This window comes from Primulina tabacum, chromosome 11 (genome assembly GCF_025594145.1).
Source record: "Primulina tabacum isolate GXHZ01 chromosome 11, ASM2559414v2, whole genome shotgun sequence".
Lineage (NCBI taxonomy): Eukaryota > Viridiplantae > Streptophyta > Magnoliopsida > Lamiales > Gesneriaceae > Primulina > Primulina tabacum.
This window is the reverse complement of record NC_134560.1, coordinates 17,690,162-17,700,902: the sequence shown is the minus strand read 5'-3', so window position 1 is coordinate 17,700,902 and position 10,741 is coordinate 17,690,162. Positions and strand designations below refer to the sequence as shown.

General features: G+C 36.1%; 1 non-coding gene across 1 annotated transcript; it reads right to left on the bottom strand.

Annotated features, from left to right (window-relative positions):
• Window positions 1–8,771: 8,771 nt before the first annotated feature.
• On the bottom strand, window positions 8,772–8,882 carry LOC142519987 (small nucleolar RNA R71). The gene has a single exon (XR_012813867.1). It is a non-coding gene; the product is annotated as a small nucleolar RNA R71 (small nucleolar RNA).
• Window positions 8,883–10,741: the final 1,859 nt, after the last annotated feature.

Genomic DNA, 10,741 nt, shown 5'->3' with positions numbered 1-10,741 from the left:
CATGAGATCCATGAAGATCGCTGGTGCATTAGTCAAACAGAAGGGCATCATCATAAACTCGTAGTGGACATAATGCATCCTGAAAATCGTTTTGTAAACATCTGCCTCCCTCACCTTCATCTTGTGATATCCTGAATGAAAACCTATTTTCGAGAACACTGATGTTCCCTGCAGCTGATCAAATAAGTCATCGATTCTAGGCAGAGGATACTTATTCTTGACGGTGACTCTGTTCATCTCTCTGTAGTCAATGCAGAGTCGTATAATGTCGTCCTTCTTCTTCAAAAATAATACCGGTGCACCCCATGGAGAAAAGTTTGGGCGAATAAAACCCTTGTCCAGCAAGTCCTAAATTTGAACCTTCAACTCTTTCATCTCCGCAGGTGCTAGATGATAGAGTGCCTTAGAAATTGGTATTGTATCCGGCATCAACTCAATAGAAAATACCTCTCTGTCTGGTGGAATGCCATAAACGTCCTCGGGAAAGACGATAAGAAAATCTCTGACAATCTCGAAATCCTCTAGTCTTTGACCAACTGGTTCAGATACTGACACAATACTTGCCAGAAATGCTTGGCAGCCTCTTTTCATAGGTTTTCTCGCACAGATACTGTAAGAACCGTATATCGTATTATCGTAAATCTTATGTTGATTATCGATAATTTATGAAATTGTCATGTGATTATGTATTTGATGTATATCATGACAATGGAAATGAGAAAATGAGTATTGAATATGAATTGACGTTGTAAGAGCTCGATTGGAGAAGCCAGACGCCAATATAGTACAAAATCAAATGTTTGTACAGAACGTGTGGCGCCCGAGCGGTAGAAAATGATCGCCCGAGCGCCAGGGTAGAATTTGTTAATGTTCGGGCAGAACGTTCCGCGCCCAAGCGGTAACTTTTGACCGCCCGAGCGCAGCACAAATCATACTCGGGGGCAGAACATCTTGCGCTCGGGCGCAAGAATTCTACCGCCCGAGCGCGAAGGCCGTGAGGATAAGAATGCTTTCTTATCTTCTTCCCTTCGTCATTTTCTTTTCAGAGAGTTCGAGGGACTTCGAGAGATTTTAATTTCTTCCGTCCAAATCGACTTTGAAACGCTGTCTAAACGCGAAACAAATTATAGATTCAGAATCATCGCGTCGAGGGCTTCTGACTGAGGTAATTTTCTTCTAGTTCCAGCAGCTCTAAATATCAAAGTGCTAGAATAGCATGTATTTAAAGTTGAAATTCCTGTATGTAGTAGAATAACCGACAAGAAACTAATATTCGAAGTCGGAGTTGAATTATGATATGATTATGATTTGATATGAATTTTTGAAATTTCAAATGATATTTGAAAATCATATTAATGATTTTGGATTATGTTATTGATTAGAATGAATATGTTATTGATGTAGATAAAGTATTATACTGATATCTTCAAGCTACATCAACTGGAAACGAAGAATTGAGGTATGTTGCGACCGGGTAACATACGACAGGTATCTGTATTATATGATATATGTTGGATTGGTTTGAATGATTGGAATGCGAATACATGTCTATATGCCTTATTTGTTGAGTTTATGTGGCATACATAACATTGTGATTGGAATATCGATGTATAAAATAAATGTTTTGTTAACACACATCGTTTGATGCATACATCGATACATGACATGCACGTTGAGCTATGATCCTTGGATACCCTGATATGATTTGATTGGATTCTGGGGTTTGTGAACACAATTCTATGTTTGGTATTACATGACCCTTAAAGCATAGACATTTGTGGCCCCGACGATTGATATGAGATTTGGGATTTGATGGCGCTTCGTCGACGATATCATACGAGTATCCCTTATTGAGGCCGGTGTGCCAGCTCGAGCATTGATTTGATAGCGATTCGTTTGATTCTGACATGTGCTCAGTGGATGGGCATTTGACCTGATACCTCCACGACATACATGCATTGCATACCATATATCATTGTTTAGATAATTATGGTATATATGATGGTTGTTCCATACGGAGCTTTGTTCACCCCCAAGGGGGGCTGTTGTTGTCTTTGGGTGTGGACAATGGCAGGTACTCCAGGATATCAGGAGATCGGAGAGGGTACTTCTGGAGGGAGTCACAGTTTGAGTTGAGGTTTATATTTTGTTCCTAGTATATATGTATATGTATCTATATACCGGGGCATGTCCCGAGGATATGAGTTGGTTGTATATGATTGGTTTTGATTACGTGTGGACATGTTTATGATGTGAGACTAAATACTATTTTTAGTATTTGAATTGTAGAAGAAATATTTTGGGCTCATTGTAAAGAAATTTTAAACTCGTTTTTCGCTGTAATTAGTTAACCCTAATCAAAGTGCATTGTAATAACGATTAGGAGCTAAGGGCCCCACAGATACAAGAAATGATGTTCGGCATCTGCTTGTTCTTTGCTACCTCAAAAACAAAAAATTTATTGTTGGGCGGTCAAACAGATACTGACCTCTGTAGGAAATCTATCGAAGCTCCATTCGATTAAAGCCAGTCCATGCCCAGAATGATGTCAAAATCAGGCATCGGTAGCACAATCAAATCTACATGAACATTTTTCTGCAAACAAAGCTCCAAATTCTTCACTATCCTCGAAGTAAACATCTGATCAGCGGAAGGAATCAAATCTCTTAAACCCAAATCCACGGCCTCTGGTACAATTCCCAGTCGCTTGACAAAAGTCTCGGATATAAATGAATGTGTAGCTCCTGACTCTAGCAGTGCATAGGTGGCTACACCTGAAATAAATATTCTTCCTGCGAAAAAATATACCATCAAATCCGTTCAAGCCTAGTAAATTCAAGAAATTTTATCAATAAACCCATAATTCTCGAAAATCTCCAAATTACACATTTTAACCAACCAGAATTTCGAAAATTACCATTTCGGCCCCTATCGGGTTATTCATTTTCACCTCTTAATTCTAGAAAATTAGCAATTGAGTCCCTATAAGTTTCAGTTTTCCCACAAAACAGGTCCTAAATTTTTCAAAATATTTCAGTTTTGGCCCTGTAATTACCGAAATCACCCAAACAGTCCCTGAAATTCTAGGATTTGCAAAACAACCTCCGAAGTTTTCGGCTATTTGCATTCAAGTCTTAACTTTCGGTTATTGAAATTTAACCCCCAGAATTCTTAAATTAATGAATTCAACCCTTAAATCCATCTAATTAGAACATGCAACCTATTTACCTCCAAGTCCTTGATCCCAAAAGTAATTCCAGTAACCAACTTTACATTTCATCTAATCAAGTTAATTTTTTAAAAATGCTAATTAAATAGGTTAGCAGTGATCAATGTCGAGTCTGGCCCCGCTTCTGCCTCCTTTGCATGCATAACATAGGCCCTACTAGTAGTGGGCCCCTTGTTCTTTGGGAAATCAGCGACCTTGTGGCCTTCCTCCTTCTAGATAAAGCATTTAAACGTCCCTCACATACACTTACCGTAATGAAAATGGTTGCATTGGTTTAATTGATGCCTCTCCTCCTGCCTCGGGGCACCTGAATTCTGAGGGGGATTCTGCTGCCCTGGCTTTCTGAATTGACCTTGAGGCTTCTGCTGCCCCGGGTGTCTTGGAGGCCCTGTGAACTGCCTCTTACTGGGATGTAAACTTTGCTGGACCTGATGTCTCTTCCTCTGCATCTCTACATCTAATCCCTCAGTTCTTGCTCCGCCTGATAAGCGCAAACAGTGGTCGCCTCGTAATCCCTCGGCCTCATCAGCATAACATCTCTCCTAATGGTAGGTCTGAGGCTATCCATAAAGTGTCTCAGCTTCTCTGACGCATACCTCGCAATAAGGGGCACAAAGTGAAAGCCCCGATCAAACATTTTGATAAATTTAGCAACAGTTAAGTCCCCCTATCGGGGACCCATGAACTCTCAGGTCAGACGCCCCCTGACGTCTGCAGGGATGTACTCATTGTAGAATAGATCTTTGAACTGGTTCCAGGTGACAGTAGCCAGATTCACCTCATGTGCTGCTCCCTCCCACCATAGAGATGCATCATCTCTCAACATATATGTAGCACATCTTACCCGGTCCACATCTCTCATGTCCAGGTACTGGAAGTGCATCTACAGCAATCGAATCCAACCCTCGGTCACAAACGGGTCAGTGGTGCCACAAAATTCCTTTGGATTGAGCCTCCTGAACTGCTCATATACGTCCACGTGGGGTCTGGGATGTAAGGTCCAAGAAATTCGATCTATGTAACCTGAATGCATGCAATCTAAGGTTTTATTTAAATTATGTGTTTAATGATTTTTTATGCATTTAATGCATGGATATTGCATGAGTAGGGTTCACCTAATGATTATTTTAAAGTTTCGTGCATTAGGGTTTTAGGTTGCATTTCGCGCTCGAACGAGGAACGGAGACCGGGGATTAACAGAAAATATTTTTTTATGAAATATTTAATTTTAATTAATTAATATGAAGTGTTTTTAAGGGTGAATTTAAAAATGGGCCTTGGTTAAGTGTTTTTACCCTCCGGGTAATATTTTTAATCGGTACATGAATTTTAATGATTCTGGGGACTTTTTGAGGGTTCGGACAATGTTTTCAAAAAAGTACCAAAACAAAATATTTTTCGGGAGTGTTTTTGGGCTTGATGGGTTTGTTTTAGCCCAAAACCCTTTTAAACCATTTAAGCTTAAGCCATTTATTTAATTACATCACTAAGTAACCCTAAACCTACCTAAACACCTAGCAGCCATCCAATACACATTTCAGCAGCCTCCCTCATGCCATTTTCAGCAACAACTCTCGGCCAAGCTTTGTTCTTTCAAGAAAACCCTTCCCCGCTCCTCCGGTGTTCATCCTACGCGGCATCTTCAAGTTTTCTTGAATACAATCATCAAGGCACGCTTGTATTCTTGTTTTTCTCATCATTCACTCCAATATTATGCTGAAAGTCATGTACTTTTTCAAAAATGTAGTGACCTACCTTGTTGTTGCATTTTTGTTTAAAGTTTAACATGAAATTCAATAATTTTTACATGATACTCACGCTTTTGTTTTATGGTTACAAGGGGGCTGCCGATTTTTGGTTGATTAGGGGCGAACATGCTGTGTTTAAGGTGACATGATGATTGGAGTCTAGGGTGTGCTCGGTTCTTGGTGAAGGCCGAAGGTTTCATTTGGGTGGCTAGGGTTTCGGGTTGTCTTGGTCTAGGGTTAGGGCTGGCTCGACCGGGAAAGGGCTGAATCATGCTGAGGCAAGATCTAGGAGGGTCCAACAAAGGCTAGGGGAGGACCACAACCTGCTGGTCTTGCCTTTAGACGTAGTTCGGCATCGTTGAGTAAGGGTTGGCCGCGGGTTTGCATCCTTTGGTGACTAGCGAGTATAGGAAAGTTAAGGCCTGCATGGGCTGTGGCCGTGGGTTCAGCAGGTCCATGGGGGTCCTAGGGTGGTCTAGGAGATGCTGGTTTGTGGCTGGTCCCAACAGTTTTGGTGTAGGGTCGTGATTGTGTGCGAGGGCCACGGCTAGGGTTCGACTAGGTTGAGTAGAGAAATTTCCAGCAGCTTGTGGTCATGTTTTTGAGAGTCATAGTGGGCTGGAATGTGAAGTTTTGAGGCTGTTAGAATGTGTTTTAGGTGTGGTAAAGGTTTGGGAAAATTTTGGTTAAGTTTCGGGTTGATTCGGGTTAAAACCGGGACTCCGGTCCAAGTATTAAATCAAATCGTTTAAGTTTTTGTAACGAGCTCGAGATTATGTCTAAGAAATGTTTATAATATGTTGTGGGAGGTTTTAAGGAGTTTGGAAAGCTTCGGAATGAAATGTTGAGGTCCAGAGGTAAAATGGTCATTTTGGGTTTCTCGGGGCAAAATGGTCATTTTACATCCGAGTCGAGATTTTAGTCCCGGCAGTGCCCTGAGCACATATTTATCATGTTTTTAAATGTTTATGTATCACGTATATGATTTTTACGTAATTATGAAAATATGTTGCATGCTTGGTTTCAAGGAAAAAATTAAGTATATGCATGATTTTATTAAGTGATGAATATAATGATATGTTTTGAAGGATGTGATTTGATTGTGACTAACACAATGACACGATGACATGTAAGGCCAGGGTTCAGTGGACGGGTAATGCTGTTGTTGATGTCCTCGCCGTCGGGTTACTCGATTACACGAAGATAGATCCATCGACTTACATTATGATACGAAAGTCACAGCTGATGAATGGAATTCAAATTAATAAAGTAAACACGTATATGCTGATATGTTGATATATGTTACGAATATGATTATGTTTTGACCGATTACGATTATTCATACGATTTTCCATGATCATGAAATGTATGTTGATTACAGTATTTTTCAATGCTGCATGTTATGTATATGTATTTGATATATCGTTACACGTGTGTTGAGTCTTTAGACTCAGTAGGTGTGAATGATGTAGGTGAGCATGTCGATGAGGAGACTGGAGGTGCCGAATTCTGAGTAGGCAGGGCTGGATGAGTGATGAAACTTAAAATTAATAATTTATTATATGTTAAAACCTGTATTTTAAAATTTAAGTTTCATTAAAATTATAAAATTATGTTATTTTAGTATTGTTTGTTTATATTTAATTGTCTTACTAAATATGTTTTATTTTCAGGTTTTCTACGTGTTGGTAAAATAATGATAACTCAAGCTAGAAAATTCAAATGAAGGTGACTCAAACATGTTTGAAATCCTTGAGAAATTATCTACAATTTTGCAGAAGACATGATTGCCTTAAAAGTTCATTAAGATGATCACATTGTGCAAATATCAAAAGGAGGACAAATTTACTTTTGCAATTACCATCATATAGTAAAAAAATCATAACTATTTCAATATTTAACCAAATGAGGTGAACCAAGTGGCCAAATTCATCTACAGACAATTCCCCACATGTTTTCCGTTTTGAGCAGAGTAAAATTCGGTGATTAAAGTTGTGGAACGAAGCATTGAAAGAAGGGACATGGAATTGAACTTGGAGGAGATAAAGAATACTATTGCAACTACATGGCATTAATAAAAATTTTGACCCTTTCTCTCATTTGGCCTATAAATAGAGGCCTTGTGCTAGCTTGAGAATCATTCTATCTCATTGTAAAATATAGTGTGAGTGTGTATCAAAGTTCTAAGTTCCAATATATTTTCTTTCATGTTCTCAACTATGAGTGATATTTTAGTGTTGATCAAAAGTAAGCTTATGGCAAGCTAAATCTATTATGTCAAGGTGAAGAGGATGCATTCTTGGTTAAGTAAGATTGTTTATATTTTGTATATTCTTTCTTTATTTTTTTTCATTTAGCTAACTTATTTTTATTGTAGGTATAAAAATGAATTATTTGTTGTTATCAATTTACATCAAATGCTTGATACCATTAAAGTGGTTATCTTGATTTGTTGTTTAATTTTGATACAATAAATATTTCATCACTTATTATATATATATATACATAGATATATATATAAATTTATATAATAATATCATAATATTTCATTTAGACGATAATGTGGCTCTGCCGATTGTTAAAAATGAAATATTATGATTTAATACTAACATCTAACAATCTAACATTTACTTTATCGCAACTAACTTTTATTTTTCGCATCTAACTTTTACTTTCTCGCAACTAACTTTTACTTTTCCGCAACTAACATTTACTTTATCGCAACTAACTTTTACTTTACCGCAACTAACTTATTAAATCAATATATTTCATTTAGTCAATAGTGTGGCTCTGCCGGTTGTTCTAAATAAAATATAATGATTTAATTTAACATTTACTTTATGCAATTATTTATTTATATAGTTATAATTATAATCATAGGTACCATATATAAAATATCGGTTAATTCGGTATTTTCTATAGTGGGAACTATATTATATTATGTGTGTGTTTAATTTTCTTGAAACCATTATTTATGGTGGTTTCTTTTTTTTACTTTTAGTTAAACAATATTACATAAACCAAGAATAAATCCTCAAGCCTTGACAAAATTTATAATTTGTAAACTTCATTCTTGCATTTGGTAATCTATAAATTAATAAATTTAAACTCAAAATAATCTCTCTGAGGATCGATCTCGTACTTACGAAATATATTACTTGCAGACAACCTACACTTGGGTGAATTATTATTTAAGTAGTAGCAAGTTTTTGGCGTCGTTGCCGGAGAGGTAAAAATCAAGTTTATATTTGTCAATTATGTTTTATTTATAAGTATTTTGTTGTTTTTTTTTTGTATGAGTATTTGGAGTCGAAAAAAAGTGGTAGACTTATTCGAATATCTGAAAATAATTTAAACATGGATGATAATTCAAATAATCAAGATAATGATAATAATAATAATAATAATAATAATAATAATAATAATCAAGAACATGATCAATTAAGAACACTTAGGCACCATATGAACCCTATTAGAACTAGTGCCCCATCTTGTTTAGTTTTTCCTCCTGATGCATCTAATTTCAACTTCAAACCTCAAATTATTCAACTTTTACCAAATTTTCATGGCTTAGATTCTGAAAATCCATATTTGCATCTAAGAGAATTTGAGGAAGTTTGTAACACTTATAATGATCAAAATTGTAGCATGGATATAGTTCGATTAAAGCTTTTCCCTTTCTCTTTAAAAGATAAAGCTTAAACATGGCTACAAAATTTAAGATCAAGTTCAATAAGATCATGGGAAGAAATGCAACAACAATTTCTCAAAAAGTTTTTCCCTTCCCATAGAACAAACTCTTTTAAAAGGCAAATTACAACCTTTTCTCAAAAATAAGGAGAAACGTTTTATCAATGTTGGGATAGATATAAAGAATTACTTAATACATGCCCACATCATGGTTTTGAAACATGGAGAATAGTTTCTCACTTTTATGAAGGTCTAATACCTAAAGATAGGCAAATGATAGAATTCATGTGTAATGAAACTTTTAAAGATAAAAACCCAAATGAAGCTATGGAATATTTGGATTCATTAGCAGAAAATGCTCAAAATTGGGATAATATAGGCACAATAGAACCACCAACAACTAAAAACAATAATTCAACAAATGGGCGTGATATCTATAATCTTAAAGATGATATAGATATTCAAGCTAAACTTGCATCTTTAGCAAGAAAAATTGAGTCATTAGAAATGAAAAAGAGTGGTCAATTAAAAAGTATTCAAGAAATTGTTTGTCATATATGTGATACACATGATCATGCTACAAAAAATTGTCCAACATTACCTTCATTTAAAGAATGTCTCCATTAACCAGCAAATTATGTTAACAATTATAAAAAACCAATACTATATCCTTTTTCACCATCATATAATCCTGGATGGAAAAATCATCCTAATTTTAGTTGGAGGAATGATAATAATGCACAACCGTCACAACAATATTTTCAAAATAACCAAAATCATCAAGGTTATATTCCTTATGTTACACCTCCAAGAAAAAACTTTGAAGACGTAATTCATGCATTTATCCAAAAGCAAGAGTCTATCAATATTCAAAACAGTCAATCTATGAGTGATTCGAAAGAAACGCTTGCAAAATTTGCATGTTGAGGATCGGGTTGAGTTTAGAAGGGGGGGTTGAATAAACTCAACGGCCAACTTATTAAATTCTTTCGAATGATGTGCTAAAATCCTGTTAGAGATTTTAACGATTCTTGTTCAAGTATAAAGACCAGCAGATCACAAGGTAATGTGCGGAAAACGATCTGTTGGTTAGTGGGTGAAAAATAATAAAGCCGAAAAGCAGTAGATAGCACAAGGTTTGTTTCTGGAAGTTCGAAGATGAATCTTCTACGTCTCCCCTTCTTCTGTTTCCAGAATGTATAACTAAAAGACTTTGGTGAATACAGCACACCAATTGTACACACCCACTTCAACAGGACTTACCCTTCACCTATTGAAACTCTTAGCTTTACAACTCAACTTCTTGAATGATCTTAAGTTCTGGAAAAGACTCTTTTCCAGTTACAAATTCTTCTATCAATGAAATAGTGAAGTGATAGCTTGAGAATATATAACGAAAAATAGCTAGCACAATATGATCTCAATGATCAAGAGTATGCAATGAAGCGTGTGCTGCTTTTTAAGTGTTTGAGCTCTTTAGATAACTGAAAGTTCTAACAATGCTCGAATGATGTTTTTCAATTCAGATTTTCTTTCAATGCTACGTGCTACTTCACGAAATCCTTCATCTCCATATATAGGCTCTATTCAACGTTCAAAAACTGAACGGTTCTTTTCTTTTTGGTGGTTGAACTTTATTGCTTAAAATGGACCCTGCAGAATACATCACAAGTAATCAGTCGCATTTCATACTAAAAATGGTATACCGTCTTAAATGTTCTTGTATAGCATTTAATGGCATTTAATGAAGCAATAAATGCTGGTATCACGTTAATAGATCAACGGTAATATTTAGAGACTTTGAGACACGCAAGATTCTATTAGTGTATATTTCGAATTTTGTATCCTTCTAGTTCTGGTTTTAGCTAAGAAATTATTTAAGCAGGTTTTAGCGCGATATAAGTACTTCTGGTTTACAACATCTACTGGTTCTACTGGTTTTGAACTTAATCCAACATCTACTGGTTTTTCCTTAGAATCTCCACAATAAATTTAATTCTAACAATTTCCCCCTTTGTGGTGATGCCAAAACCTAGATGTTATGTGTTAGTAAAATAGAGATAAGAACGGATTA